This window comes from Phocoena phocoena, chromosome 1 (genome assembly GCF_963924675.1).
Source record: "Phocoena phocoena chromosome 1, mPhoPho1.1, whole genome shotgun sequence".
Classification (NCBI taxonomy): domain Eukaryota; kingdom Metazoa; phylum Chordata; class Mammalia; order Artiodactyla; family Phocoenidae; genus Phocoena; species Phocoena phocoena.
Window position 1 is genome coordinate 105,009,927 of NC_089219.1, and position 9,352 is coordinate 105,019,278.

Genomic DNA, 9,352 nt, shown 5'->3' on the forward strand with positions numbered 1-9,352 from the left:
CAGTATGACAGTGTAAGGTACCACACCAAAATTTCCTATTCTGCTGCTGGTTCAGTTTTTATAAAAATGTTAGCAAGGCTTGACTGAATTTGCTCCATTATGTAGACAATTTAATATTCTGTATCATTTTAGAAGGAGTTGGTGAGGCATACTAGCTATTCAAACCTAAGTGAAGCACACAGAGGATCAGATTCTGAGACCAGAAAGTAAACACAGGGGGAAAAGGGCAGAGAGTAGCAATTGACAAGGGGTGGCAAGATAGACTGAGGGCAGAATGGGGCAGAAGCAGCATAGAGAGAGGGTAGGAAAGGCAGGGTACTTACCTAGCTGCCATTGCTAAAAACAGTGTAATCTGATAGACAAGGCAAGAAACCCACCATGTATTATATGTCACGGTGAATACACATACCCAGTAGACATGGGGATGTGGTGCAGGGTATTTAAGATAATGTGAAAGGATATATACAACAGGTGGGTAAACACAGGAATGGGGAATCCTATGTGTGTAACATTGAGGAGTCCAGATAAGTAGCAACCTGGAGAACTTCCAGTGGATAAGTAACTGTGCCCTAAGCCACAGACACTGGCACTTGATGTGGGGCTGACTGGTAAGGGCAAGGCATGCCCCAAACTTGGCAGAAAATGTAGTGTAGTTGATTATAAACATGGCCCTTTCACAATGCAAACTTTGCAGCTCATCCCATCAAGATGTCAAATCTATTCTCCATCCATTGATTCTCCACCCATTTGGCTGTTTATCTTATTTTGTCAAACATGTTGCAAATAGATGCTTGAAAATAACTTACTCATTGGGACTTGTCTTCTCTCTTGCTGTTTTTGGAACCCCAGCCATTGCCACCATGTGAAGATTCCTAGGCTAACCCATTGAATGATGGGAGATATATGTCCCTGTCACCCTTATCACCCAAACCAACATACCTCTGCCCACCATCAGTTGCAGAATCATTTAGCTGATCAGCAACTGTCTGCAACACATGAACAGGCCTGGCCAAGACCAGCGGAAGAACCACCCAGCCAAGCCAAGTCCAAATTGCCAACACACAGAATTATATGCTAAATTAACGATCATTGTTTTAAGCCACTAAGTTTGCGAGTGGTTTGTTATACATTAAAAAAATAACTGATATACAAGGGTATCAGATGTCACTAGCCCAGTGACTTGGGAACAAGAATTCAGTAAACAGAACTCAGTTTTGGGAACAAACCAGGAGGCCAGTAACAAGAACTTGAATAAATAGGAGCACAGGGAGATCAGCTCAGTGCTTTGTGACGACCTAGAGGGGTGGGATAGGAGGGTGGGAGGGAGGCTCAAGAAGGAAGGGATATGGGGATATATGTATACATATAGCTGATTCACTTTGTTGTACAACAGAAACTAACACAACATTGTAAAGCAATTTTACTCCAATAAAGATATTTTAAAAAATGTAAATAGAGGAAGGGAGCTATCACCATAGATAACTATAGTATAAACTAGGTGTGGTAGACAGGGAGGAACCTAGCAAAATCTGCTTATGAAAGCAGATTTTGTTCCATTAAAAAATAAATAATAAATAAATAGGAGGACAGGGTCTTAGAAGCAGAAGCAAATTTTTCCGATTTGGGGACCTCACATTTGGGCTGGGCAGCCCTAAAAGTGAGCATGTTTTAACATCATAATGTTGACTAAAATTTGCTAAGTGCCCCCAGGGTCAGGTCAGGATTATTGCTAGGAACCTTGATTTTAAAATTTCCCAACCCATATGTTTTGTGCCTATTATACAGAGGGTGTATTTCAGATCTTTTCCAAGCTCTTCAGATCCCAAACCACACTTTGTTTTCCTTACTGTCTCACCTCACGACCTTGTCTCCCATGTCGTGAAGAAAATAGAAACAACCAAATGAGAACTCAATCAATGTTCTGCCACAAAATGTACAGACTTAAGCAACTTCATCCAGATTTGCCTCCATCTCCCCAACATGATGTAAGCAATCTTACCCATGCTCTAGATCCACCTAGAGGATTTCTGTCACTTATCTCCTCTCTTCTATATCTTCACTTCCTTTCCTTTTACTCAGTTTCTCCCATAAGAATGGAAATATTCCAGTAATTTCCATTGAAAAAACCCTCCTTTGTCCCACTTTGTTCTTGTGACCCCTTTACTTTCTTCCCCCTAACTTTCAGCCTTTGGGGAAAAATGGTACATACTTATTGCTCCTATGTCCTCCCCTCATTCACCTTTTAACTTGGTTCGATTTTTTTGCTTCTGCCCTCAACACTCCATGAAATTACTCTCATTCAAAGCTGGGAACCAAACTGTACCTGAAGTATCCAATGACATCCACCTTGTTCTTCCTGATTACACATGGAAGTTTATGATAATCCGTCAGCCATCCTGGTTTCTCTTAATATATTGTCCTAGAAGTGATCCAAGCTACAGGATGTCTGCTCAGTCAGTTATTTATTAGGAATTATCATCCTTGGTTTAACAGTTGAAAGGGACAGACTACATGACTACAGCTGGATTCTGGTTAATGAGGGATCTGTATAATACTGAAGATTTTTTGTGTCTGAGAAGTCATAGCCAGAGGTAAACTACTTTAAAGAAGGCCATATCAACACCATTAGTCCAAAAATAACCCATGGGCCCAAAGTCCAGGAGACCAGTACAGGTAGGGGGAGAAATGGAAAGCTGCAGTATAAGTTTTGTGTCTGGGAGTTAATCACATCTGGAAAGGGTCATGCAATAGGTTTTTTCCACTGGAACGTGGAACCTAGCAGTTGCAAACACTCACGCATGGCCAATTTTACTTGCCACCTTGCTGGTGCCACCCTGTTCTCCTGTTAACTCAAGTTCTTGTCACTGGCCTCCTGGTTTATTCTAGAGAAAACTAACTTGCAATCCAACCTACCAGCAAGAAAGAAATGAAAATGGCGGGGGGGGTTGTTTCTAGCTTCTGCAATTCAGGAAAATGTGTATGTGGGGAATGGGAATGGCCACAGAATGCTAATAGACTATATCCAGAAACAAATATTCCTAAATATTAAAAGCAGCACTCACAAACAAGCAAATAGGCAAGGTCCTTTAAAAGCTATTAAAACAGGGAAGTTTTCAGAAATTAATAGGCAAAACTAAAAGTAAATCTTTAAGGTAAGTGAGTAAATGTAATGCACTGCTGTTACCTAATAAAAGAAAAAGTCTGTCCAATTGAATTTCAAAGCAAAACTCACATAATACTAAATACAAGACACACACCTAGAATAAAGTTACTGGAAAAGACTGCAAATATATACTAGTTAGATGCAAGAAAAAAAGATCAAGGTCTAATTTTAACACAAGATTAAATTCAAGTTAGAAAACATTAGAAAACAAAGAGCACTTTATAACATTAAATGTTCTATCAACAATAAATATAAAACAGTTGTAATTATAGCAAATAATTTAACATCAACATCTTAAAGCAAGAACTGTAGAAGATAAAAAGAGGAAATTGGTAGAAACAAACTAGTGAAGAGACTTCAATTAGCCCATCTATATAACTCTCTCACCATGACAGATCAAGGGCCTGTAAGACATTTCCCAAAATTAAACAAACATTATGCCATAAAGAAAACTTCAAAAATTCCCTAAGTGGATAATTTACATATTACAATCTCTAAACACAATATAATAAAACTGGAAATTAACACAGAATCAGGACACAAAAACATCTTATTACCTGGAAATTAAAACTTACTTAAAGAATTCTTAAAAGGGAAAACCCAAGTGCAAATTACAGAGAATTGAAAAACCCAGAAATTCTTAAAATGTCACATACCAGAACTATGGAATAGCAAATAAAATAGGGCTTATAAGAAAATTCATAATCTTAAATATTTATATTAACAAATAATAAAGAATAAAAATAAGTATTTAACCTAAGAATTTAGGAAAAGAAAAACTAATTTAAATAGTGGGAAGCAGCAGGCAGGAATTAATACAGAAAAGGAAAAACTTATAAGCTAGATAACAGATGATAAGTAGAAGAGAGAAAAGAAAAATAAATTCAAAGCTGACAGTTGGGGAAAAAACACAGTGGGTACCACTAGCTAACAAACTGAAGACAATATACAGAGAAAACACGAAAATCACAAAATAAGTTATTGTGAGTGAATAATCACAGACTTAGAGGAAAATAAAAGATTATGTATTCTTTGCTTAGTGTTATACAGACAAATTTAAAAACTTGATTGAAATGGACAGTTATCTAGAATAATATACATTATAAGATCTAACTCTAGAAGAAACGGAAAATCTAAACAATGTCCATAAAAGAAATAGAAGTTGTCAGTGAGCTACCCTGTCAAAAAATACTCTAGATCCAGATGTTTTTGTAAGGAAATTCTGCCAAGTATTTAAGGGGTTCCTAACTGTTCCTGAATGTAGAAAATGCATGCATTTTATTAAGTATTACGTTGATATCAAAACATGTAAAAGATTGCCCAAGAAAAGGAAACTATAGACCAAACTAATATATTAATATCAGTGCAAGAATCCTAAATGAAATATTAACAAACATAATTCAGGTGTTAAAGGACTAATAGCTAGATGAGATTTATTCAAGAAAGGCATGGAAGGTTCCATTGGAGTAAATCTAATATTTATTGTATTAATATATCTAATGAGAAAAGCAATAATAACATAATAATGTTAACACTTCTCTAATGCTTTCTATGTATGAGGCATTATTCTAAGCATTCTACATATATTAACTAGCATCCATATGAAATAAGAATCACTATTCTCTTCATTTCATAGATAAAGAAACTGCCTTTGAGAGGAACCAAGGAACTTCTCCAGAATTATGCACTTAGTGATAGAAGCACTTTCTGGAACCCAAGCAGCAACTGACTTCAGACTCTATCTTCCAAAATATTAGGGTGTTCTGCCTCTCCTTCATTATCTTCATTATCAAAGTTGCTAAAATACCATTTGACACAATTTAACATCTATCCCTGATTTTTAAAATATACTCATAAAATAGAAAGAGATGAATATTTCCTTAATAAGAGAAAATATATATCTATGTCCAAAACACTGGTTACACTTAATGGAGAAACCATTAGAAGCATTCCAACCAGAGTCAAGAAAACATGAAAGATTTTATTCCTTTGATGCTATTGTAAATGAAATTGCTTTCTTAATTTCTTTTTCAAATAGTTCCTTGTTTATAGAAATGCAACTAACTTTTGTTATGTTGATTTTGTGTCTTGCAACGTTACTGAATTATTTATTAGTTCAAACAGTATTTTGATAGATCTTTAGGTTTTTCTACATATAAGATCATGTCATCTACAAACATACAATTTTATTTCTTCCTTTCTGATTTGAATTCCTTTCATTTCTTTTTCTGGCCTAAGTGGTCTGGTGCGCACTTTCAGTATTGTTTTGAATAGAAGTGGCAAGAGTGGACATCCTCGTCTTGTTCCTGATCTTAGAGGAAAAGCTTTAAACTTTTCATCATTGAGTATGATGTTACCTATGGGCTTGTTGTAAATGGTCTTTACTATTCCATCTATACCTAGTTTCTTGAACATTTTTATAATGAAAGGGTACTGAATTTTGCTAAATACTTTTTCTTCATCTACTGAGATTGTGGTCTTTATCCTTTATTTTATTGCTGTGGTGTATCACATTGATTGATTTGCATATATTGAAACATTCTTGTATTCCAGGGAAAAATCCTACTTGATCATAATGTATGATCCTATTAATATGTTGTTGAATTAATATGCCATTAATTTTGTTGAGATTTTTTGCATCTATATTCATCAGCGATATTGATTAGTAGTTTTCCTTTCTTGTAGTATCTTTGTGTGGCTTTGGTATGAGGGTAACTGGCCTCATAAAATGGATTGGGAAGTGTTCTCTCCTCTTCAGTTTCTGGGAAGAATTTGAGAAAGACTGGCATTAATTCTTTTTTAAATGTTTGGTAGAATTCACCAGTGAAGCTATTTGGTCTGTGTTGGGATGCTTTTCATTATTGATTCAATCTCCTTATTCATTATTGGTCTGTTCAGATTTTCTGTTTCTTCAATATTCAGTCTTGGTAAGTTTTATATTTCTAGGAATTAATTTTTCTAGGTTATACAATTTGTTATATAATTGCTCATAGTATCTTTTATGATCCTTTGTATTCCTGTATTATCAGTTGTAATGTTTTCTCTTTCATTTCTGATTTTATTAAATGGAATCTTCTCTCTTTTTTTTAGTTAGCATAGCTAAAGATTTGTCAAATTTATCTTTTCAAATTACCAACTATTTCTTTCATTGATTTTTTCCTGTTGTTTTTCTAGTCTCAATTTCATTTATTTCTACTCTAATTTTTGTTTCCTTCCGTCTGCTAATTCTGGGCTTAATTTTTTTTTTTCTAGCTCCTTCAGGTGTAATGTTAGGCTGTTTATATGAAATATTTCTTTTTTAATGTAGGTGTTTTTTGATATAAACTTCCCTCTTAGTACTCTTTTTGTGACAGGTAAAATACTTGTACACTGAAAACTACAAAACATGGATGAAAGAACTGAGGAAGAAACAAATAAAAGGAAAGATATCCCGTGTTTGTAGATTGGAAGAATTAATATTGTTAAAATGTCCATACTACCCAAAACAACCTATAGATTCAATGCTATACCCACCAAAATTCCCACCAATGGCATTTTTTACAGAAATAGAAAAAACAATCCTAAATTCATCTGGAATCACAGAAGTCCCAGGATAGTTAAAGTAATCTTGAGGAAGAAAAACAAAGCTGGAAGCACCACACTTCTTGATTTCAAAGTATTTTGCAAAACTACAGTAGTTAAATTAGTAATGTACTGGCATAGAAACAGACATATAGACCAATGGAACAGAATACAGAGCCCAGAAATAAACTCATGCATATACTGTTAATAGTCTTTGACAGGAGTGCCAAGAACACACAGTGGGGAAATGTTGTCTCTTCAACAACTGGTGTTAGGAAAACTGGATATCCACATACAAAAGAATCAGATTGGACCCCTACCTTAAACCATACACAAAAATCAATGCAAAATGGATTAAAGAACTGAACATAAAACCTGTAACTGTAAAACTCCTAGAAGAAAGCGTAATAAAAAAACCTATTTGAGGGCCTCCCTGGTGGTGCAGTGGTTGAGAGTCCGCCTGCCGATGCATGGGACACGGGTTCGTGCCCCGGTCCGGGAAGATCCCACATGCTGCGGAGCGCCTGGGCCCGTGAGCCATGGCCGCTGAGCCTGCGCGTCCGGAGCCTGTGCTCCGCAACGGGAGAGGCCACAACAGTGAGAGGCCTGCATACTGCAAAAAAAAAAAAAAAAAAAAAAAAAAACTATTTGACATTGGTCTTGGAAATGATTTCTTGGATGTGACACCAAAGCACAGGCAACAAAAGCTAAAATAAACATGTAGGATTACATCAAACTAAAAAGTTTCCACACAGCAAAGGAAACAACACAATGGAAAGCCAAGCTATAGAATGGGAGAAAATATTTGTAAACCATGTTTGATAAGGGGTTAATTTTCAAAATATATAAGGAACTCCTACAAATCAATAGCCAAAAATAAATAACCCGGTTTTTTAAATGGGCAAAGGACTTAAATGGACATTTATCTAAAGAAGACATGCAGATGGCCAACAGGTATATGAAAAGATGCTCAATATCATTAATTGTCAGGGAAATACAAATCAAAACTACAGTGAGATATCACCTCACATCTGTTAGGATAGCAAATAAAGGGTAAGTGTTGACAGTGTTGTGGAGAAACAGGAACCCTTCTTCATTGTTGGTTGGGGAATGGCAAAACGGTATGGAGGTTCTTTTAAAAATCAAAAATAGAACTACCATATTATCCAGCAATCCCACTTCTGGGTACGTATCCAAAAGAATTGAATTCAGTATATCAAAGAGATATTTCCAGTCGCATGTTCTTTGTAGCACTATTCATAGTAGCCAAGATACGGAAAAAACCTGAGTGTTCATCAGTAGATGAATTAATTTTAAAAATGTGGTATGTACATAGGATGGAATATTATTCAGCCTTTAAAAAAAGGAAACCCTGCGATATGCAACAGTGTGGATGAACCTTGAAGACATTTGCTAAGAGAAATAGTGGTTGTCATGAGCTAGGGGGTGGGGGATTTGGGGAGTTGTTATTCAGTGGGTATAAAGTTTCAGTTATGCTATATTAATAAGTTATAGAGATTTGCTGTACAACATTAATAAGTCATAGAGATCTGCTGTGTGGCTATTGTTAACAATATAGTATTGTACACTTCAAAATTTAAGAGGATAGATCTCATGTTAAATGTTGTTATCACAGAAACAAAGGGACACAAGGAAACTCTGGAAGGTGGTGAATATGTCTTTTACCTGAATTGTGGTGATGGTATCATGGGAGTATGCATATGTACAAACTCTTCAAATTATACACATTAAATATGTATAGTTCTTTGTAATCAATTATACCTAAATAAAGCTGTTTTAAAAAAGAACAGAGGAGTACTCACTTCAGTAGCACATTTACTAAAAGTGGAACAATACAGAGAAGATTAGCATGGCTTTTGCACAAGGATGACATTGCAAATTAATGAAGTGTTCCATATTTAAAACAAAAACAAAACAAAAGAAAAAGAACAGAGGAGGATGTCCATTATCACCACCATTATTTAACATTGTTTGGAGGTAGTAGAAAACTCAATGAGACGACAGAAAGAAATTTGAGATGTAAAAATTAGAAAGGAGGAAGAAAATTATCCTTTTGTATAGATAGTAAATTCCAAGATAATACATTTTTTAAAATTATAAACAGTAAGATAAATTCAGGAAAATTGTAGAGACCCCCTAGACCGATCAGCGTCCAGTCACATGAGTGACCAGACAGGAGAACAGCAGAACTGCCCAACTCAGCCCAGTCCAAATTGTTGACCCACAGAGATGTGACCAAATAAAGTAATTATTGTTCGAAGCCACTAAATGTTTGAACGGTTTATTGTGCAGCAGTAGATAACTGACATAGTATATGACAAATATTGTATATCAAACCAGTGAATAAAAGATTCACTCTTTAATAAATCTATTTGGAAAACTGGATAGTCATCTAGAAATAAGTTAATTTAGATACATACCTTATGTTTTAACAAAATTAATTCCAAGTGAAGAACATATTCAAATTAGAAATATGAAACCATCAAGTACTTTAAGAAATCACTGAAACTTTTTTATAGCAGTGGAAGCATGAAGAAGAGCATTCTAACTACACACTAAACAGGAATCATAAAACGAAAGATTGATAAATTTAACAGCACAAAAATT

At 35.2% G+C, this 9,352-nt stretch overlaps 1 non-coding gene across 1 annotated transcript; it reads left to right on the forward strand.

The window, feature by feature from the left end:
• The first annotated feature begins 8,539 nt into the window (after positions 1-8,539).
• On the forward strand, positions 8,540-8,647 carry LOC136140469 (U6 spliceosomal RNA). The gene has a single exon (XR_010657619.1). It is a non-coding gene; the product is annotated as a U6 spliceosomal RNA (small nuclear RNA).
• Positions 8,648-9,352: the final 705 nt, after the last annotated feature.